Genomic DNA, 6407 nt, shown 5'->3' with positions numbered 1-6407 from the left:
AGATGCCATTTATCTTGATCATGTCTACAAGCTCAACAAAGCTTTATATAGCTTGAAGCAAGCACCTAGAGCCTGACAGTGACTTTGCTGGATGCAATACCACAAGAAAGTCCACATCAGGAGGCTGCCAATTTCTAGGCAATTTCTTTGTGTCTTGGAAAAGCAAAAAGCAAGCAACTATTTCCACATCCACTGTTGAAGCTGAATACGTTGCTGCTGCAAGCTGTACAGCCCAACTTTTGTGGCTTCAAAATCAATTACTAGATTTTGGTGTAACAGCTCTAAAGATGTTGGTCCTAACCTCTGATGTCTATCCACTAATAGACTAAAATCAGCCACTATTCATTTCACTGTTCCCAACCTCTGTTGTTGCCCAGCAGTGGTTTCCAAACAACTAGCTCCATTTCCACAATAGAGGTTACCACGTGGACAGATGTTAGCCATCAGATCTTTGTAACTGCTGCCACGTCAGCATTCATTTTTTCCACCTATATAAACCCTGTTTCATCCCCAATCAGAGCTTTATTTCCGTCTCGAATTCAAAATTCTCAAAAGCGGTTTCCATTATCTTCTTCTTCAAAAGCTACTTACTTTCTTCTCCGATCATGGATCAGTCGATCAAAAATCCCCACAACTATCTTCCCATCTTTGAGAAAATAGACAAAAATACTTCATTTCATTCAAAACTTGATGTTCTAACATCATCAAAATACAAAGCAATTCTTACTGCCAACTGTGACAACCCGCAACTTCAGGTTACTACTTTAACCTAACCATAGTTAATTTAGACGTACATTTATAGCACTACATTTAATTAGGGTTAGTTAAATGAGTCTACTTTGGTAATTCGGAGAATTACCGGAATACACATGATAATCTCGAATGCTGGTGGCTAACACGAATAATAATTATAAACGGACGGTTTATACAAAACTTATGTGTTGCATGACAAATACGTGAATTATATGCCTTGATTGTAAATTACAAGTTGTTGTGTGCTTTGTGTGAAAGCTACATAGATAGTTAGGGGTGCGTTTTGGATAACTTAGAAACTTTAATAAAACTCCTCGTAACCCTGAACCTCTCATAATTCCATCATACGACAGTTTTATCTTTTCTCTAATCATCATCTCCAATCATTCCTCTAATCATTTGGCTACACCAAGTTCTCCAATCTTTGATCTTTCAACTTTTCAAGAATAATCTTTACATCGAATCATAGGTAAGTGTTTATGATTATACGTTGTTGTTCTTGTTTACTTGATTTCATGCAAACCTTTGTCCTCCAAACAATGGCCCTATGTTTACTTGTATATGCTTGAATGATTGTGTTTAGTGAATGAATGTACATTGTTAATGTGTATTAGAATGTCGTTGATATGATAGAATTGCCAAACTGTGTTGATGATTTGTAACATCTGCTGTTTATTGTGGATTAGGGTTTTGATCGTAGGAATTGTTTCATAGAATAGGAAATGTGATGTTGATCATTCTGTGCATTTGATTGTCCTGGAATAAATGTCAGACTTTGTGAAGTCACAAAGTCCGAGTTTATCATATGTCAGGATTTGTAAAAAATAAGGAGTCAGGGTTTACAAAAGAGAATATATTGTCCGAACTTCTTTATATATTCAGGGTTTACAAAATAATAATAATAATAATAATAATAATAATAATAATAATAATAGTATGGTCCAAATTTTTATAAGTTTCCGAACTTATTTACATACTAGTGGAGACATCAGGGTTTATTAAATAAAGGGAGTCCGGGTTTTTTTATGAGTTTCATAGGGTCCGATTTTAATGAAAGAAAAAGGAAGTCAGGAATTACTTTCATTATGTCCGAGTATAGAGGTTTCTCTATGTCCGAACATATGTTAGTATTTAGTCCGAACATAGACTAATAATACTAATAGTGGGCCGAGTATAAAGTCGGATCTTGAAGTGTTCCGAATTAAATGAAAAAGTTTCCAATTGACTTTGGATAAAATTGCATGTTCAGACTATATGTTCATGGTCCGAACTTCTTTTTGTATACAAGGAGCTTAATGCTGAGTTTAAGGGTAATAGATGGGTCCGGCTTTGTCTAATTAAATATGGCCGCATATATATGTATGAATATATGGCTGCACATTAATGAACATATGTTCTGAATTTGGGGAATTAATTATGGCCGCATATATATGTCTGAATATATGGCTACATATATTAATGAATATATGTTGGTTAAAGGGTCCGAATATATATATATATATATATATATATATATATATATATATATATATATATATATATATATATATATATATATACACACACACATAAATAAGGGCTTTCGGAATTAATATATACATATTGAGGACTGAGCTTAATTATAAATGGACTTCATGTCCGAATTATTTTATTGGGGATAGTGGTCTGAGTTTATCACTTATATTATGAACATATGTGAATACATGGTCTAATTTATGGAGCAAAACTCCCGAACTAAAGAACATTATAGTTAAACTTGATTTTGAGGATATAAAATAAGGGTCCCAAACCTAAAAGTGCATGTTGATAATAAATTATAAAACCTGCCAACCACCTTTGAAATAAAAAAAGACCAGGTGGGCCGAGTATGTTATAATTCTTTGGGGTCGAGTGTGTTAGGAAGGCCTAACTTTACAATTATGTGACACATAATACCCAAATTATACATGATGTATGTTAAACTTGATCACACTGGACACTTTGTTTGGACACTTAGGGTATTGCATGGCCCTATAAACATACATACTTACATTGATTGTACATTAGGTCGTGTGTAATGGGCCTAACATTTATCTAATGCTAGAAGCACATTAACATATACCGAGCAAACTAAGGTGAGTTTACTACTCTTTCACATACGTCCCGGGGGACAAACAGACTATTATTCCTGGGAGGAATATTTTTTAAACTATTATTCCTAGGAGGAATACTTTTTTTTTTATGTTGTAGTTTAAATTTGATGTTGGTTAATAAACTCAAACTCTATCATGAAAGTCCCTACTTACATACCGAGCTAGTTGCCTGGGAGGCAACGGGGCATTAGTTGATAGCGCTATTAGGCCTGACAAACCTCACACCATGCTGGGAGCCGTACGTGAACTAATGACCTTAAACACTTTGATCAATGATGATAGACATTGATGAGGGCACAATAAACAGAACAGTCAAACGGTACCGAGTTTATTATTCGTAACATGTCTTTAAACTAAACACTTATATGATTTATGTTAAACAAAACTGTGAACTCGCCAACTTTATGTTGACACACTTTTTCTGCATGCTTGCATGACATCACGGAATGGAACTTGCAGTCTGGGGAGCCAGAGTTTTCATGGGTCGTGTCACTTGAGGAAACATTTAACGTTTTTGCTTATATTTTCTAAACAAAATGATGTTGGTTGGTTGAACGATAATTTATGCTTCCATTGTATGTATACTTGTTTGAATCAGACGTTTCTGAAATGCACTTTTCATGTTGAATAAGATTATGTGTTTATTATTTACAGTTAGTTCAATGTGATTAGTGGCTAGATCCTGGTACATCACACGCCTCGCGGTGAGATCCGCATGTGGTATTTTGGGGGTGTGACACCAATGCTCCAATCTATCAAGAAATACTCTGAGATTTATGGGTTAATGCTTGTAGGATCGATTACGGACCCGAACGAGTCGTTCAGAAGAGTTTATGCTCAATACGAAAGGCGGAAACAGTCATATTGAGGTCAATTCAGCAAGATATGCTCATTAACAGTCGTTTTGATTGATTTGATGACAATTTACAGCGAGACGACACTTCGGCAGCAGTTCGGCACTGAAACCGGAATTGTTACAACTGATTTCGCTTGAATGGTATATATAGGCATCTAATTCCGTTTGAAATGGTTCCAAGCGAAATTAGATTCCAAGCAGAATCTAATTCCGCACGAAATTACAAGCATGTCTCATTCAAGTGAAATTACCCTTTCAAGTGGAATTACATATATTCTCGAACTACGTGCCCTGATCTAACATTCTAAATACAAGACTCGATACAAGACGAAGTCGACAGACGCATCGACCAACAGACTCCCCCTCGAATGTTGACGAGTCATCAGTGTCGAGTCTTCAAAGTCTTCAGTCTTTATCAGTCTTCAGGCTCTCTTTTGAAGTATCTGACATTGTAAAGCATCCTTAAATCTTTCTCTCTTCTCTTCTCTATCAGCACCAACAAATTCTCCTCGAACAATCTCTCCTCGGATGTTGATCTTCAACGAATCAGGATCGTAAACTGGCTCTCAAGCTTTCCTCTAATCCTCTTGATCAGATCTCTTGATTCCTTAAGTTCATCAGCATCATCAACTTGCGTGAATATCAGGCTTCCAGAAACATAACCTGGCTCTTAACATCTACAGACTCCCCCTATCGATTAGAAGGGATCGCAGTCTGGATCCTGACCTGGTTCACACTCTGCTCAGGATCAAAATCTGGCTCTTTCTAAACACAGAATCCTCAGGAATCAGAACCTGGCTCTTCTCAGATTTGATACCTGCACAATCTCTAGCACACAATAAATTTCACAATTTTAAAATTTGACAAATTTATATCACTGCTTACCACTTGTAGAAACAAACTTAATCAAAGAATGATTTTTACATTTGAAAAACTTCTGATCAACACTTGTAAGCACACACACACAAACTTCCCCTCACAAAATGATCATCATGTTTAGCACTTGGAATTTTGAAAATCAGCTCTTCAACACCAGTTGTCGAAAATCTTTTTGTATTTTTCAAAAATTTATGCTAAAACACACTCAAAATCTTTTTGGGATTTTTGAATAAAATGAAATGCAGTAAAGAAATATTTACAGACAATATTTTTGTGAGTTTGTGTAAGAGGATCATATCAGTTTTTGAGATAAATCACTAACACCGTTAAGCTTTGTACATTTTAAGTTCTAAACAATTCACCTAGATTGTCAGTATACTAGTCCACTTAAATTTTCACACAAAGTTCAACTGTTTCGAGATATAAGATTAGTATTTTAAACACTTAAACTTATTCGCGTGTCCTACCACTTGAATATACTCCCGTATCCAGATCCCAATATTCAGTCTTACATGTGAGTATACCTAGATGATATCTGTTAAAGGGTTAAATGCGAAACCGTGAGAGCTTAGGTCAGAACTTCCGTTCAGCAGAGAGATGACGGTTCGACTTTTGGTGTGTTCCCTTTAGAGAATCTTTTCTTCAACAGTACATGATTAGCATTTTTCAATGTTTCATCATTTTTTGTACTGAGGGCTAGCTATATTTCAAGCAAATGCAAAGTATTATACGAGGACTAGGCCATTGCTTCCGCAAAATCAGAAGTCCCGGGATAATACCCCAGATATCACTGAGTATAAAGACCTAGTATCTCAGAAAGAGGGACCTTTCAAACAAGATTTCGAGGGTTACCCATATATCCAAGAAATGTTCCCCATAATATAAGCAAGTTTGAATTTTATGTTTATATCTCGAAAACAATCTACTAAATGTGCAAAAACCTACTGACACATCCGCAGTAAGATTGTTTATCACATTTTTGACTTTCCAATTCTTTAGCATGTAGTGATAGTCTACTGATGCACTATCATTTCCTCTTTTCACAACCAAACTCGTTTTCAATTTTATCATGTTTTTGTCTTTTTCAAATTTTCTAATGTTTTTGGATTTTCTGAAATTTCTTACTCCCCCTAAAATTCAAAAAACATTTAAAGAATCTTTAAAACAAACTGTACAAGAAACTGACAACTGTTGAATTGCCTCATTTCGCCATTCATTTGGCATAAACAATCAGAACTCCCCCTCACAACAAACTATTTTCCCATTAAGATTTCAAAACACTTAAGTTTGTTTTAATCAAAATGTTTTTTTTTTCCGGAAAATAAGTTTTGTTGATTTTACCACTTGTAGGTTGGGGATCAATTCATCACATTGTTCTCAACCACTTGCAGGTTTACAAACCAATCATACTATTTGTAGAAAATCAAGTACAACTTAATGTCCCTGATTTACCGCTTGTAGATCAAACCAATTACCACTTGTAGGTATGCACAATCAAATGTGATACAAAGAATGATGTTGATTCATGCTCCATTCTTACCAACCTGGGAGCTCCGGCAAGTCAGGTTTTTAATCAAAAAAATATATCCACCCAAGCCTGACCAGCCTTGGGTGATACCGAGTTACCAACACTCAGTTTCTTACCTACCATATTCTTCTCATAGAACTCTTTAACCCCTTTGACTTTTCTGTCAACCATTTTTCCAAAGATATGTTTCACTTTGGGGTTAAAGACCTTTTCAACATCAAAAACCTTTTTATCAGAATAAAATTGGTTTGAAATTTCA

The sequence above is a fragment of the Helianthus annuus genome, chromosome 11 (assembly GCF_002127325.2).
Source record: "Helianthus annuus cultivar XRQ/B chromosome 11, HanXRQr2.0-SUNRISE, whole genome shotgun sequence".
In the NCBI taxonomy this organism is placed as follows: Eukaryota; Viridiplantae; Streptophyta; class Magnoliopsida; order Asterales; family Asteraceae; genus Helianthus; species Helianthus annuus.
The sequence above is the reverse complement of the archived record's forward strand: the minus strand, read 5'-3'. Positions refer to the sequence as shown.